The sequence below is a fragment of the Perna viridis genome, chromosome 12, assembly GCF_037379345.1.
Source record: "Perna viridis isolate PV_CMFRI_1.1 ecotype Kerala chromosome 12, ASM3737934v1, whole genome shotgun sequence".
Classification (NCBI taxonomy): domain Eukaryota; kingdom Metazoa; phylum Mollusca; class Bivalvia; order Mytilida; family Mytilidae; genus Perna; species Perna viridis.
This window is the reverse complement of record NC_142456.1, coordinates 29,805,527-29,824,246: the sequence shown is the minus strand read 5'-3', so window position 1 is coordinate 29,824,246 and position 18,720 is coordinate 29,805,527.

The window sequence follows — 18,720 nt, the reverse complement described above, 5'->3', positions numbered from 1 at the left end:
CGCGCTAGAACTCTAACAAATAGGCTTCTGGAACAGGGTTATGTTGCTACAAGATTGCAGTCATCACTACAGAAGTTTTATGGTCGTCATCATGAACTCGTGGATCGTTATGGTGTATCCATCAGCACCATGGAAACTGATTTATTCATCGAGTCATAGTTTTCCTTTCCTCGTTGGTCTACTCCGGACTTGACTTTTTATGAGCAACTCGGCGGGTGTTTCCAGAAAAGGAGAGGGCGCTTACCCTACCGGTGCACCTGGTCCATGCTCCCAGTTTTTAGTGGAGTCCGAGTTGCTCATTTATTTTTGTTACTTTGTATGTATGATTTTATTTACTTTATGTTCTTTGTTGTGTATGTCTGTTTTCCATGTCGAGTCTTTGTCCCTGGATTACAATCTTTTGATTACCGCTATAACCTTGGTTCCCTTGATTACTCTTACGCTACTGTGCAGACTTCAATTGGACCAAAAACAACATTTTACACAGATATAACGAAATACTTGCCTCCATATACCACTGTTACATAAGGTAAACTGAAAGTGAAAACGAAACAAGACATACAGAGGCCAGAAATTTCTGACTTGGGAAAGGTGCAAAAATTGCGGCGGGGTTAAAATACTACGGCGTGTCCACAAGTACATGGCAAAGAGCTGAAAACAGAAAACAGAGACGATCTACATACACATACACCTGTACACAAGGTAGAACACGGAATGAAATACGTTGAAACATGTGGACTTTTTTTTAGACCTATTTACTCTGAAGAAAAAAGGTTTTGTCTATCCATCAAAGTGATTTATATGTACATTGAAATAAGGGACTTTATCCCAGGGTTCCATGCTTAGACATGAATGTCACATGTTTTGCCGATGAAATGGAAAATGTCATACGCACCTGGTGCAATGAAAATAACTCACCTGATGAAATACATTGTAGTGTTATTTCCATACCTGATGAAATGGACAATGTTCTAAACACACCTGGTGATAATGACAATGCAGTAAGGCATAGGGTAAAATAGCCAATATCCTAATCACACCTGCTGAAATGAACGATGCTGTTAAAACACTTGATATAATGGACATTTGTCTAAAAACTACTTAAAAATGACAATATCCTTAACACCCTTATTGAAATCGACAATGTAGTAGATATATCAGATGAAATTACTGATTGAGTTACTTTTATACTGTTAACATTTTCACTCCCCTCTTATACTCTGCAAAGGACATTGTTGTACTGATCTGAAGAATTTCTTATCTACAAATTCAAAAACATCAATTAAACAATGGTTTTATTCAACACGTCATTCCAGAATTAATGATATTCACATACTAAACGATAAAAAAAACAATACAAAATAAAAAAAAATTATGTAATTTACGAATATTAGCAGTATATCTGCTTTTAAAAATTATTGCAATTTAAAAATAAAGAGGCAGCAAAAAGAAAATGCAAAGTGAGTAAACAGTTAGTATGATACAATAACATATCATATGTAATTTTCAACAAGAAGCACCTGCTAAATCGCATGACATAAGTATTGATACAGATAAAGGAGACTTAAATGACTCAGAAAACACACCTGTTATATTGGAACAAATGATTCACCAGCAGTCATTCATTAAAATTGTAGATATTAAACATATATCGGACCTATATTTTTGGAATATGAATATCCAGTTCAAACATATTCAGCTGTAGATCATACGAAAATTGTTGTTTTTAATGTTTGTTTTTTTTTAAAAATGGAGTCAAAAGTGAAATGGATGGGGTAGCATTTTTTTTCCGCTTTAATGAAATTGTACAGCTACGGACGAAAAAACTTTCTCACAAAGATGTACAAACAAAGGATTATGTTTTTAAAGTAATTGAATTACTTCGATCATTATACCAATTAGCTCTTACATCAAGAAGTCATTAGAACGACATGAACTCAACCCATCGAATAGTGTTATAAGTAGTCAAGAAGATATTGATACATATCAATAGCGGATCCAGACAGGGTGTTCTGGAGAAGGTCACCTTTTTGTTGGAACATTTTGGCAAAAATTGGCATACTTTAGCTTTGTATTCCCTTTATCTTTTGGACCCCCTTCTCAAATTTCTTGATACATCCCTAGTTATTGTAGGCAAAATGACACATCGGGAGTACCCATTTGTGGAAGAGTAATCAAGGGAACCAAGGTTATAGCGGTAATCAAAAGAATGTAATCCAGGGACAAAGACCAGACATGGAAAACAGACATACACAACAAAGAACATAAAGTAACTAAAATCATACATACAAAGTAACAAAAGCAAATGAGCAACTCGGACTACACTACAAACTTGGAGCATGGACCAGGTGCACCGGTAGGGTAAGCGTCCTCTGCTTTTCTAGAAACACCCGCCGAGTTGCTCATAAAAAGTCAAGTCCGGGGTAGACAAACGAGGAAAGTGTAAAATGATCCCCTGAAAATATTTCATAGTTTTATTTTCATAAAATTCGTTTTTAAATTAAAACTTGTATATTTGTTTTGAGAATCAAAAAAGACAAATATGTCTTTATACAATGGAGGATATCTCATATTTGGTTTTCAGTCCTATCTGAACTTTCTTTTCACAGTCTTATAGAGTCTCTCTCTTAAAACACTTAAAACACCGAAACAAATTAAAAAGAAATTGAATTTTTAATTATTACGTAACATTCTTAAAAACCAATGATCCAATTAATCCAGAAGTAATGCACCATCAACAAAACTACATATATTTCTTTGTACAAGAAATGTAAAGAACTACAGTTTAAAGGTATACATATCTAAATATACTCAAAGTAAAGTCAATGCATTTACCACTATGAACAAATTGCCAGCTGTAGACAATTCAATTTCTCAGAAGGAGACAAACAAGATAGTGCTCTCTGAATATGAACGATATTGTATATGTATGTACTTCAATTTTTAAATATCTCTTTTAAATGGTCTCGATTTGAAGTTTTCAAGACTGTCATATCTTTTTTATTTCTAAAACAGATTTATTTCGAGAAGACAGCCAAGTGAACCCGGATTCGAACGGCAATAAGCATATTGTAAGGATAGCGACTAGACAAAGAAAATTGACTCGCACTACAAAGAAAATAAAATAAAAAAAAATAACACGGGCATAGAAACAAAATGAAAGTGAGACTTCACTGAAGATCCACTGGAAAATCGAAAACAAGACAGTTCAAAAGAATCGCCAAAGAAAACACACAACGATTAATATTTTGAATGATTAGTTCTGTGAACTTCGGTCACTTTTAACATAACTGCCAAACATATTGATGGTACATAAATGTCCTTTACTTTGTCAACAAATAGGTGATTGCACAAAATGAAATCTTCATTTTGCGAAAATGAATTCTATCTTATGAAAGATAGCTTTGTTCAAATTGTTTCTAACCACTTGAAGACAATATTCACAACACCGAACACTTCTGTGCAACAGAATGTATGTATTAATTCTTATCAAATATGAACCATTCCACCTTCAGATTTAAAATTATATTATAATATGACGGGCTACAAACCTCTTTAGTCCACAGCCATGGTAAAAAGTGATCAACTCATGACCAACATTTCGCGCAACACATAGGCTGCGTCTATTCAAATATATGAAGAAACTAGTCTAGTAAGAATCGAAATAAAGCCTACGGGCTGACCATTATGCCGTTATTTAAAACGATGCGATATGAAATGTCAAAAGATAAAATGGAGTTTCCGTGTTTTATTTCTTAAATGAAAGCTATAACCATTTCTTGTGTACACGTCTTCACTTCCTTGCTACACATATTAATTTAGGTATCTCATTCATACATTTGTCATTATTCAAAAAGAACAAGACAGAATAATTAAGGGAACCAATATTCAAGCGGATATCAAAAGAATATGTTTCAAGAATAAAGACTAGACAGGAAAAACAAATACACTTTGAAATACACGAGAAAAACATTTGAAATAACCAACAATAAAACGTTCAAGGAAAAAAGTGAAATGAGCAACCCGGACTCAACTAAAATATTGGAAATTGTCATCTGCTTTTCTAGAAACCCCTGTCGAGTAGCTCATAAAATGAAAAAAGGAAATACAAATAAAGTGATTTTGAATGAACTTAGCATGTTCCATAATTGATTAGTATATTTTATGAACTTTGGTGACTCTTACATAACCCCTAAAATTATCGATGTTTCATAACTGTCCTTCTGTTTGTTTACAAATAACACAAAGGCATTATGGAATATATAATACACAGATCGGATAGCACGTACCAGTGTTAGACTATAAAATAACAATTTCTCCTTTCTATTAACAAGTTAATGACTTCCTTACTTCCCTATAAATGATATTTCATTGATATTTTTGTCCTAATTCTATCAAAATAGGAAGCTTCATTCATGCAAAAAATGTGTCAAGTTCAGGGAAACTACATACAACACACATTACTTTAACACCATTATATAAATTGTTATTTAGGTTGAACTCCGAGTTCATCCCGAAGACAAATGACACATGATGTCCATAATTTACTGATAGTAAATACCGAAACACTTATTTACAACATAATTTATGTATTAGTTTTTGGTAAATAGCAAAACTTAGAGAATAGGGGAAAACAAGAAGAAGAAAAAAATATATGTACAACATTTCTTTATATTAAATTACTACACTCATATGGCGGTTCTTAAATAAATAGGAATATAAGATCAGCGAAAGTTGACCAGAAAAGGGGGCAGGGGTCTTTCCAGTATTGTACGTCGGATCATATTGTGGATTAACTTTCCTGCCTTACCGCAGGAAGTTGGGGTTAGACCATATCATGTCGGCCGTGAGTGGCCGGTTCTGGACTGACACCAGTTCGAACTTACCAGGGAACGTTTTCATCAATTTCATATTATGATTTTAATGTGTTTCCCTTGTTCTCTTTTTCTTTACCGTGAGGAACTGGAACATCCATTGCTACCAATGGTGCAAACACTTGTCCTTATTTTTGCCGGCATTCTGTTAATCTGTTCATTCCGCCATCTTATTGATTTGTGGTTGTTTGTTACACACACGTTTTACATATATTAAGCCATATCATTGATTATTCGATTTAACAAAATATACTTAGAAAGAAAATAAAATTGGATCTAGACATAACTGCTTAGTAATGAAATGTGGATTCTTAGTCGGGCATTACATCTTATCGAGTATTTCATGAAACTTTGTGAAGTTGACCGAGAGTTGAAAAAAATGTATGACAACAAATACAACAAGCAAAGGAAAACAAAAACAATTAAGTATCATAATTGTATGTTGAACAATTGGAAATGTTTTTCTATTGAAAGCTTTCTTCTTGTTATGTACCTGTTAAGACTTGTCTTTAACAAGCTAACCTACAACAACTTCTTGTTTGTACTTAATAACATTATCAAATGTAAGTGTCAGGGTTTCATAATGATTTCTATAATGTGTATTTGACCATTTATTTGATATGAAATTAAATTTTAGCATTTTGCACTTATTAACCATACCCAGACACGTTTTAGGTAAAATGAAATTGATATTTTAAATGTGCATGTAAGATATGCGAGAGTCTAACCATTTAAAAGTGTAATCGAGGGAACCAAAGTTATAACATTTCTATGCGCTCATTGACCCCACTCAACCCATTTTGTGTTTGGGTGTGCGCGTCAAGACCGTTCATTTTATCGATCAACATGGATACAACAAACAATAAAAACTATTCAAAACGTAAGTTTAGAACCGGAAATACTAGAGATTACCGCCGGGATTGCCGCCATTCTGTTTAGAACCAATCAACTTTCAAGAGGTCACAAGGTCAAGGTCATACAATCAATTCAAGGGTTCAAAACAACCTTTAATACAATTAAATTGTCATATCTTTCGGACAGATGTATAGTTCGTCGAGAGGGTCATTTTATACACTAAATGCATGCACTCATCTGTTATCGTTTCCTCGATTTTTTTATTTTTTTATGCATTTTATGATTTTGTGTGTAATTGAAAGATAAGTTATACATGGACTTATTTTATAGGTGAAAGTCCAATGTCTCTCCGACTTACGGTTCTCGAAATCAAAAGTTGAGTATCATACAAGGTATTTCAAAGGATATAATTCTCGCAATAACAGATTACATGATTATGTAGATGTGTAATGCGATCAGCTTTTGTACATATAACCATTTTTAGATTGGTTCCATCTAAAACAGTGTTGAGTGTATCTGTAATTTAAAGAAATTCTTTATAGGGTTATATCTCTTAAAAAGCTAATGAAATAAAGTTTGTCTTACCATTTTATAGTACATGTAGTACATGGTGACTTTTATTAGGTGACCACTTCTTGTCATAATATCGTTAGTAAAGAAGGCGGAGTTGAAAAAAAACCCAATAAAAGTGAGATAACTTTTATAACACCTATGATGTTCATATTGTTTCTGCTACCATTAGTTTTTGGCCCAGTTAATCAGAACATTTATACAATGGAATAAAAATTATCCACTGGATAAGTCTACAACAATCTATACAAATTTTCCATTAGGTAAACAGTTATCCAGCGGAAAACGTTTTGAAGAGCTGGGTCCAAAAATTGATTTGAGCTTTTGTACTACTTCTCGGTAATTCGCATCAAAATACGACTTTATCTTCTTTTGGTTATTTGATGAGATGTAAAAATTAGCTTTTTGCATGAATATTTGAATTTTGGAATACATTAATTTGCAGCAAGTCGATTTTATATATTGGAGATGTCACGTCATAATGAAAAAAAGAGAAACCATGTTGAATAGGAGCAAGAGGATGTCTGATTACAATACATACGTTTGTTTCTTGCACGTAAAACATGATCAATCGATCGATCAAATTACATGTACGGAAATTCCTTTCAAATTGTATGAGTTATTGGTAAACGAAAGCAATTAGGTATAATAAATTCTTTTGTTGGTGAGTGTAATGGCACTTTTGTACCAAGACAGATATAACAATAGATAACTTTTAAACGTTAGTGTGTACAATGTTCAACGTGTCATAGTTTTCATTTCCCGTTTTGTCTACCCTGGACATGGCTTTTTATGAGCAACTCGGTGGGTGTTGCTAGAAAAACAGAGGACGCTTTTCCTATCGAAGCACATGATCCATGCTCCTAGTTGATAGTGGAGTCCGAATTGCTCCTTTGCTTCTGTCATGTATTATTTTGATTGTTTTATGTTGTGTGTATCTGTTGTCCATGTCTGGTCTTTGTCCCTGTGCGAGGACCTTGGTTCCCTTGATTATTTGATTGTCCCCTTTGACTTCATACTGATAATTTCTATCATCGGTAATCTGTACTATTTCCGTTGATCTTGTTTTATATTTCTCTATCTCTCGTTCGTACGTACCTGTCAAAACGTTGGGTGTAAATGTGACGACATAAGAGTTTCTTCAGAGTTTGGAGTGAAAAAAATTGCGTCATGTGCAAATAGTGTGTAGGCACATTGCTTCAATTTTCGCGCAATAAAAGTAGTCCAAAAACAAAATGTACATTAAATAATTTAAAATACGGCAATTGGAATACCGAAAAACATGAATAATAGTGACTTTCAATATTTATACTGACAATAACACATTGGATATCTCACTCGCGCTTACGCACCCGACGGGATATATCACCCAATATTCTCAGTATAGAATACGAATGTAGCTAGTATTCTATATTTCTCAGTGCAGTAGCATGATAATTGAAATAGATGCTCGAAACAAAGGCCCCGCAGCACTTTATCAATATAATCCATTGTCTAATTTGTCGGAAAAAATGAGTATGCATGGTTATTATTCATTTAAATAAAGAAATTACGAACATTGAATGTACCAAAATATATATCAAATTATTATGTAAAAGGCAACAATAATACTTTTCAATTCTTTAAGTACTTGATGATATTAAATGACATGAACAAAAACAAACAAACAGACAGACAAACAAATAAACAAAAAAGCGAGAGTAAACTCGTTCTCGTTGATAAAATTATGTATAACCTCTTACTTTAGTTAAGAATAATTATAGTTTTCATTAAGTAAAAGTTATATATCCTAAAATAATCATCTAAACAACATCATAACAAATGAGTCTCGGCCATATTGTTATGATATAGACTTTACATAAAGCGAGTTGATTTTGTGATATTCAAGTTTCAGAAATTTTGTAATCTTTTTTTCTCTCTATGGTTCCTTCGCAATATTTAATCGGTCTTGCATTGACAACCACCATTTCAGAAGTTTCTATGATCGTTCATCTTTGGCATCACCGGTTATAGGAGATCAACTACAAAAAAAAATGCAGCAATCCTTTCGACCAATCAGATTTCATAAATAATGTAACACAATCACATGGTAACGGAAAGGCAAATTGTCATACATCACTTCGTCCATGGTAAGATATCACAAATATCTAGCGGTGTGAATAGAAGATAACACGGCTAAATCATAGATATTTGTAGGTTTCACATCAAGTGAAAGTTTAACCCCGCAAAATATCAACTCAAGTTATTTAATATTTACATCATGACAAATGAGCCCTGGCCATTTTGTATTGATGTTGAAATCAAATAAAACGAATTGCTTGCAATATTCAAATCAAATATCACCTTTATAAAACATTTTTCGGAAGGATTCCTTCAGAATTGTTTGCCGTTTTACATTAACTGGCATTTGTCATGGTGATGATCCTATCTAACTTCCGTCTATGACGTCACGAGTTGTTAAGGAAGAGTAACGTAAGGAACGTCACAATTAGATTTAATGGGAGTGCGACATGATCTCAAAACAACTTATCGAAACGGAGAATTGTGGATATCACTTATTCATATCACATTGTCCTATCGTGTGATATTGCGAAATATATAGCAATTCAAGAAGTGAATAAATAAGCTTTATCACAGAAAAGTAGATACAACAAATTATATATGATCGGAAGGATACGATACCGCTTCATAACGACGCAATGATAATATTGAAAGACGAAAAGAAATGGAAAGCATTCTGAATTTTTTGCTTCTAATAATAAAACAAATAAACAAAGTAAAAGCTTAAATAAACTAAAAAAAATCTTTTTAAATCTTTTGTAGCAATTTTAAAACAATTCCATTTAAAACTGCATTAAGATTACGTAACACACAGAACATTTACGACATACCGTTCATTCTTGATGTACGTATTTATTTCCTAATTTAAAACATTGCATAATTTATGTAGTAAATATATTTTGACACTTAAGATTCCAGTGTTACATATTTTTTAATTATGCCAAACATGCTTTGCACATACTTTAAGAGTCTTAAGAGTCTTTTAAGACATCACTTGTAAGAGTACATTTATACACCAAAATAATCATTTAAGGCATATTACACAGTTTTGTCACAACTGAAACCACAACTTAAATTATTTCATTTTTGTAATTAAATTTTATTTCCTTTTTTATATTTTTTAAGGCAAAGACAGTAAGGATCAAAGTCCATTACATTCAAATTGTATACTTTATTATAATTTATTTATAAAATGTATCTTGGAAAAAAAATATGTTTAAAATTCTTAAACTACACCCCGTTTTTCTCAAACTCGTATGTATATATTTATTTATTTTAAGATACAAAAGTCTATATTGTTTCGTCAATGATTAGCATCTATATCAAGTCTAATAAAACTAATCTTTTCAATAACTTGCTGAGTTAATAATTATTTGTAATTTATTGTTGTCATCAACAATAGAATCCATCTACTGTGTATTTAAGCGGCAATTTGTTTCATGAAACGTTATTGGAACTGTTAGTGTATTTTATTTTGGCAATAACGTATCACTTAGGAACAAATTTGACTCAATTAAAGTCTAGCCTATATCTAAAATAGATACTGAAAATGTACTCATTTTCGCTATTTTCGCGGAGGACAACTGAGAAAAATACAACCCACGAAATTTATTTTTAACAATGTATATGCTTAAATATTTCTTGAGACCGTGAAAATTGATACCCGCGAATGTGTTCACTTGAGAGAATGCGCGAAAACAAGCAGTCGTGGAAATTAATACGTTTACAGTACACTGTACACATTGCCTATCAATAGAATATAAGACACAAGGGTAAGAGAACATCTAAACAATTGAAGGTAAAACACATCAACAGGCCAAGTTGAAAATGAATACAATTGATAATTGGATATTAAAATTCGGGCCTGACAGGTATGTGGTTTAATAATATTCAAATTCCAATTATATTGATATAGAAATACTTTCAAAAGTGTTTGGTTTAGACAAGTTTTCAGATTATTAAGGATTCGTTTTAGACAGGTTTTACTGTATAACAAACGAAATCGTTTTCTACTTGGCCTTAATGTTCCTGTTGAATTTGTTTAATTGCCTTTAATTACCCTAATGTATCAGATTTATTGCTTGGCTAATAGGTACAATGTTTCGCTTTATCTTACAAAAACATAAGCAACCGCTTTTATTTGGTATCAGTCATAAAAGTTAAGTTTGTACACAAGGAATACTTAACCAGTGAAAAAATGAGTCATTTTCAGATATTTATAGTTCAGTCTAAGAACTGAAGTTCTTATATAATAATGTGGAAAAAATTGAGAAACAAAACAAATGACAATTCATAGTAAAAGTTCTTAAAACATCATATTATTACAGATTTTTACAGTAATCGGAAGTTCAAATTTGAATAATTTTCCGTTCTAATTAACTACACAGCTCAAAACAGTAGTATAACATTTCTAACAATAAAACCATGTATAAGTTTCCAACGGCATGTAGTAATGTAGAAAGATGATACAAACACTTATCATTTGAACTCGAGTTCCAAAAGGAATTTGTTTATTATTTTTCTTTGAGTGGCACGTACAGTATTGATCATATGCGATTATATAATGAGCTATAAACAAACGAGTAGTTTGTTTTTAATCTCACTGAACTCATTCTATTATTATTTAACTCGACGATAAACTGTAGATAACATACATCTGTAAAATAAACGAAATTAAAATAAATAAAGCATTTCAGAGAGAAATTACAGTTTGGGACTGTTTTAACATTTTTTCCTCCTTGGTTGTTGTTATTTTTATTATTATTTGTATTGTTCTTGTTATTACCATCAATTGTCAACAAGGTCGATACACCAAGGAATTAATTGTTTGCATGTACGTTTTCTCCCGATGTTTTGATATTTTACTGATTAATCACAACTTATAGTTAAGATGAATAAATGGAGGAAAAAAGTGCAAACGAGATTTGACTAAAACAATATGCAAATGTACTTTATTCCATGGAAAAAAGTAACACAAAATTAACAAGTAATTTTACAAGACATGTCGAGACACGACACAAGTAAAGATATCAACTCATAATAATCATTTAAAGATAAACAGATAAAAATATAAATAAATAATCAATCTTGTTCGACAATTTAAAAATGAAAACAAATTGAAAGCTAGTTGATTTAGAAAAAAATACCTTGTCAAAATATTACTGTCTAGCAAGTGACACATGTTTAAAAGCAACAAGTAGCGTACAAGAATTACAATTCTAATAATATAATCAAAGATGATGATATTAATAATAACGATAATAATATAAACTGCAGGTTGTCCTTTGTATTTGAAATATTTACGTTACTTACATACTAGTATATACAAACCTTTATAACACTGAAACTTGTTTCGAGAATTTGTTACCACAAGAATTTGAGTCTGGGCGCTTCTCCTTAGTTTATGACGTATTTTTAGAAAAAAACGATCAAGATTATAATGATACCAACTGCAGTAACACTACAGCTAAATTAAAAAAAAAACTTATGCTATATCGACGATTACATGCCCTTGCTCCAATGTGTTAATTTCTGTTTACTATAGCATTTTAGACAAAATATCAAAAATTTCCAATCATGAATCACATTTTGCATGATCCTTATCTGGAGTCCTACTTAAATAAATATACCATGTGCGGTTACCTGATGTTTTTTTTCACGTTTGTACAACTTTAGATTTCGTTTTATTATATAGATAGCAGTGTTTTATCGAATGTTCCCACTGTAATTAAACTCGATAATTCACACTGTGAAATAAATTCGGTATTTCACTCTCGAACTTTCTACTGCCAAAAGGGCATAACTTTGATATCAATAAGCCAATCAAAGAATTTAAAATTCATGTTGGAAATAGCGATAAATTATGGGGAAAAATCTATATAATACATAGGATAATCAATTGGTTATCGTACCAAGAACGCTTGAATAGTTATCTCCAGCGCGGATCATGTTCCGCACACTAGTTATCGTACCAAGAACGCTTGAGTAGTTATCTCCAGCGCGGAACATGTTCCACACACTACTTAAATCTATAAGCGATCTTCGGCGCACGTGACAGTTATCTACTCTTTCCAATTAAATATCCTATTATTCTACGCTTTTTCGTCTTTTCGCTAATTCCCCTTGTTTTTAATGTGATATATTTTTTTGTTTACAAGATATTTTCCAAGTCATCAAAAACAATACCCACACCTTTCTTCTACGACGTTGTTTTAACAGAGAACGATTAATTTAAAGTGTTTTAATAACATAACAGACACTTAAATTATTTGAAAGTTTTGCTTATATTCAAAATTGTTAAAATCATTTGTTAACTTTAGACGACAATAATCATTTATTTTCCTCCTCTCAAGACTCAGACCATAAAATTTATATTATTCTCGTGTAAGATTTAGAAAGAATCACACGAAACATCCTCCAAAGTCAGGGTTTTGCGTCCACCTTCGCTCAAAATTGGACTCAAAACCCTGACTTGGGAGGATGCATACGAAAAGAATCTAAAAAAAAGTCTGATACATTGAAATCTATCTCAACCGAAGCCCCTTTTTGACAGAAAACTTTGTTCGATTTTGAAAGGTAATCGGCTTACCAATGTTCGTAATGCATTGTTACGATATAAAGGGACTTTTAAAAAAGTGTCTGGTTTAGACAGGAATATCAAGAATTCGTTTTACACAAGTTTCAGTGTATTAAGACGCAGTTCTTCTAAAAATCAGCCAGAATGTTATTCATGCATGTCAAAATCCCACCGAATTAAGTTTATTTATTGTTTAGAAACAGTCACTGATCACTTAACCAGTCTTTGTTTTTCATTTGGTTGTTGCGCTTTTTGGGATGAAAATTATTTAGATTGTACATGAAATTAGCACTTTGTAAGAGTTATCAGACTTTGTTTTGTTCGATTTGGTTGAGGTAAGTGGGAGATAAATGTATGATTTTCTCAAAAATACAGATCTGAATATGGAAATGACAACTGTTAAGTAAAAAAATTGCACATATATGTAGATTGAAAAAACCTTGTTGGTGGGGTTTTCTTCACCACGAATCACTTTAATATGGAGAGTGTCTGGATTTTATATGGACTGGTACTTAATAATTAAGATAATAATAAGTTTCATGAGAAGCTCTCTCCCAAAACATGACGTAAAACTTATACGTGACATAAGGATAGAAATTATGAATTTGTGCACGTAATTAAAATAATTCTTGACTTACATTTACATATGATATTTGTATAAAAATATGAGGTATTTTGACTTCTCCTGCTAGTAACGTGTCTTTCTTAACATTCATGGCGATATACTATGTACATTTTAACAATAGAAGTCAAAACAAGACACACTTTCAAGCTTTCCCGTTAATCGTGTTAAATGACTGAACTTTACACACAATGTTTGAGAGCCAGTTTGCATCCCTTAGTAAACTTTTGCATGAATAAATTATAATTTTAAGAAATGATAATTGTTTGTTATGGTCGTTTAGCTCACACAGTTAATTTATGTGGTCTTACTTTCCACGTATAGTATGTTAGGTTTTCAATATACAATGTATTTTGGTTTGAGATGTTTTTATTATCGTATTGGCAGAGTCATCATCAGTGCACTTCTAAGATATAGATACAAAGAATCTAAAATAACTGAAATATCAATTGCTGACGACGTAGCATGCAACGAAAAGGAATTAATAAAACTACTGTTAAATGCTTCCTACAACGATAACTACCCTATTTACCTGGGCATTAATACAATTAATGTAACAGTGTTTCTTTAATAAATGTTGCAGTTGGCAAAGTTATTGTTATCAGCAACTTTGGGGCAATGGCAATTTTATATATTCTTAAAAACAAGCCAGAATATCGTTTTCTAATTTGGTTGTGTTGTTATTTTCTTAAATACTTGTCGAATCAGCACAGACTTCAATCAATATTATTTTGTCTAATCAGCTGGCATTTCCTTGCTCAAATGACCGTTACCAATTGAAAGGTCTGAGGTCGTTAACTAGATAATGAACGTGGAGATTATAACCAGTTTTTAGTGAAGTCCGAGTTGTTCATTTACTTTTGTTACTTTTTATGTATTATTTTGGTTATTTTATGTTCTGTATTGTGTGTGTCGGTTTTCGATGTCAGGTCTGTCCAAGCATTACATTCTTTTGATTTCCGCTAGAATCTTGGTTCCCTTGCTTACTCTTCAACTTTTTATCATTCCATGGATACTGAAACTGCCTGATAGACATTTAAGACTTCTAGTGAATCATCCAATTAATCATTTAAGGAGGTAGACCTAGAGTAAGGGACACAACTCTTACAAATCATTGGAGCGTTTGTATTCAGCATTTTACATCTATTTCATGAAAGTATCAAAGTAACATAGACGGATTTCATTCTGTTTCAAAGGAAAGCTTGATATGTTTTGGTGAAATTAAATATAATACAAACGTATCACTGATTTCGAGAGTTATTTCCCTTACACTAGGTCTGCCTCCTTAAAGCGATGATTTAGTTGATTGTCATTCAATCAAGGGAAAAGCATCTTTGTCCGTTAAAGACTATCATTGTATGCACTACCAATTTTTGTTTTAGTTTCGATAACATGCTTTAATGTATTTCCCTTTGCGTCTTAATCCGTCAAGGAAATAATTTTGTCCACTTCAGAACAATAAATGTTGTCCCTTATCTTTATATTTTGCGTGACTATTTTCAAAGTTTTTTTTTTATGAGAATTATATATGTTTATATCGATACATATTTATATCAATATATTTTCCTATATTTTCTGCAACATTAAAGAATATTGCAGATAATCCATCTAACGACGTCGTAACGAATGGAACGTGTACACAACATTTAGTCAAATTAAACGAAAGGCATATGGTATAAAAAAAACACACAATGAGCACTGTTTTTATGAACACTAGTATGTATAAATGTCCTGTTTAAATTATATCTGAAAGCATTGACCTTTTGTTACGTCTCCTCTGATATATTCTGCAATTTTGAACTGCAAGAAATGAAAGTGGGGCACTTTCGAACTAATTGCCAAGACAATATGACATCACTAATGACTTTTGCATGACTTCCAAACTTTTGCATGTTTAATAAATATCTCTATAAATGAGAAAAATCCTTATTTCCTAGGCATGGACTTTCAACAGCTACACGTGGTAACACCATCCACGTGTACGAAGATAGACTTACAATACAGAGATAATTCTATACTCGAAATGTTTAAATTAAAAAATACCAAACATATAAATATTGAAAATGTTTGTATGCAGTTAATCCTTTTACAATAGCACCTAAAACTTAAATAGCATGGCAAAACAAAATAAAATATAACGAATGTTCCATTTTATTGTTTGCATTACGTTGATATTCAATATACTCAAATAAATCATTTGACCAAAGCGTTTTGACACCATTCGATAGTAAAACATGAAAAAAAAACACACAATTTTTCGAATAGAAAGTAACCTGGATAGATTTTATGTGTATTTTTTAATGACGTTTGATATTCTTATTGAAAAAGCTTTTTCTCGTCGCTTTATTTCACCTGTCATTACCTTAGTTCAGTTCTGGTTTGCATCAAATTAAGCAAATGAACAAGAACTTTCATATCAAGATAAGTATTTGCTGCAAAGTAATTTCATGATTTTGTTATAACTATCAAAACTTATATTTCGTGATTCATGATATGACAACCGCTACTGATATAACTACGTATCATCCATGCAATCAATAGAAAATTATGACGTAACTAAATGATAAACAAGGTGACAACTTCATTCCGTATTTACAGTGTTTAGTAACATATTATCTCGCATGTGTTGAGTTTTGATAACGAGCAAAATTATTTCACATGATTTTCACACGAATTTCACATGATTTTCACCTGAATTGAGCAAATAAACTTTGTGATAAAGTTCACATGAAATTCAGGTGAATCGAGCCTTCACGTGAAAATCACGTGAATTGTTCATGTAAAAATCATGTTAATTTCATGTGACGTTCACATGAATTTCACGTGAAGCTCGATTAACATGAACTTTACACGAAAAATATTTGCCTGTGTACTCTATAGGTCACAGATGCTACGTTGTTACATAGAGTTTTTTTTTGTACAGTGTAAAACGTGAAAAGCTTTAAGGTACAGGTTGCCTGAGTTCACCACTATGACACGACGACAGGGTGTATTAATCCCACCCATACAGACATATTTTGTTTGATTTGTCGTTTTATTTTTCTTTAGATTAATGGACGTGGCATGGAGGATGGTGTTTTTGGAAATCAAAAGACGGTTTCTTTACCGTTGCATTCGGGCCACACTCAAAGCCTTTGAATGAGTCTTGGATGCTTATCAACTGTTGTTTTGTCTGTTTTCATATCAAAATCAATCCATGTAAAAAGTACCAATTGACAAAATGATATGTTCTTTTTGTATGTGTAAGGTTTATTGATATCTTGAACAACAATAATACAATAATTAAGATAGGTGATCGATCGGTATATTTACATTATATGCGGTCAGACCATTGTTGTAATAGAGGAAACCCGCATTCAATTAATTAAAAAAAAACAATAATGAGTAAAAGGTAAGGGGAAGAACTTATGACTATATTCCATACTCCATAATAATCATTGCAATACAAATTACATTTAGTCAATCAAAGCCTCTCGAAAACATACCATAGTCATTGTGTATTATAGCAGTTTTTTCTTACAATTATTTTAATTCAAGATTCAAGTCTTCACCCAAAAAGTGATTTAAGTCTTTGATTCTAAAATGTACAAAGCAACACGCTTCAATTCTAATTGCTTTTTCTTTTCAATTGTCGTTGGAACTGTAGCCATGGTGCATCCATATGTTTTAGGTTTTTGTCTCTCTTTATGTATCATTGCATGCTTTTCATTTTCTAAATTTTCAAAAACGACATTGTGATCTTGTCACCGACTTATTAACCAAGGATTAAAGAAAATGCATTCTCTTTATTTGTTCTTCTATCAAGATCTTATCGCAGATTATTATATTTCAACAGAACAAATAATTACATATGTGTTTTTCAATGCACAAATAATAGTGTTTTGTTGTTTTGCATACCACAGATTCTCTGTTATTTTTTTGATAAGAGGCAATTAGTTAATTTTCAAATCACGAAAACTTTCCTTCATTACGTGAGGTATGGGTTCAAAATAGAATCATGCATATTGTGTAGAAATAGTAGGTGTGACAATATAAATGTGTTTAACAAACAAATGTGTCGTCTTAAAAGGTTTCGTGTATCGTATATAATCGTGATAAAGTTTCATCTTCCTCATTTTTGCTGTAAAAGATATGTAATAACTCCTTTGGTTACCTAAAATATTTAAATAAATAAATATAAAAGTGGCACTAAAAGTACAATTCAAAAAACACATCAATATCGTTTGAATTGTAGGTATCTGGCTACATAATGTTGTTTTTATTCTGCTTTGACAAACTGAGATAATATGTTATAGTTTTTGCATGAAGGCCACAAACGAAGATGCTTGATATTGTTGTTTAATTTCTTTGTAACCAAATACATACGCATAGGTACCAAAGTGACGTTTGATTAAATAAATGATTCATTTGTCAAACTGGAGTCAATTTCTTTAATAATCTACTGGCCAAATTCGTAAGTATCAACATATATTGAATTGAATTGCACCGAAAATCTCGTGGTTATCAGTCACTTTACTAATTACTAATCTATTTACCACCCACCACATAAACATATAAACATAATAATATGTAAGAATTTACAAAAAAAAAATACTGTATGCAACTTTTTATCCAACTGGAAGTTTGACTCAATTATAACCAGAATTCAATCATTGCATTAACACTTCATTTTGTGGTACATGCTGTTAACACCTCGACATTTCTACTTTATTGTGGTTGAACAATGTTGAGGTGATAAGAACTAAAGAGAAAGCACTTCAAAAATACGGTCTGTAAAACCACAAATATTCAATACATTTTTGAACACTGACCTGTAAAATATATCTACGAAATATTGGCAAAAATTGAGAAAACATAACCGTCTTGGGTGAAAAGTACAAAATCGTTGCCGATGTAATGCAAGCAACTAATTCGAGGACGTTTTCGATGTAAACAGTCGCAGGTCCGAGGAAAGTTATGCTGTTATTTGATATCGTAAATTAACAAGTTTTTCAATCGGAACTCTTCGGCTATGTCGACAAGAAAGGCTGAGTAGTACCAAATGCCTTGAATTTCTGAAACATACCATTTTTTGTACAACGTTGGGGTCTTGGAATAGTTGTACTTATCAAAACATTTTTATCTAATTGTCTTTCAATGCTTTGACACTAACAATAAGAACA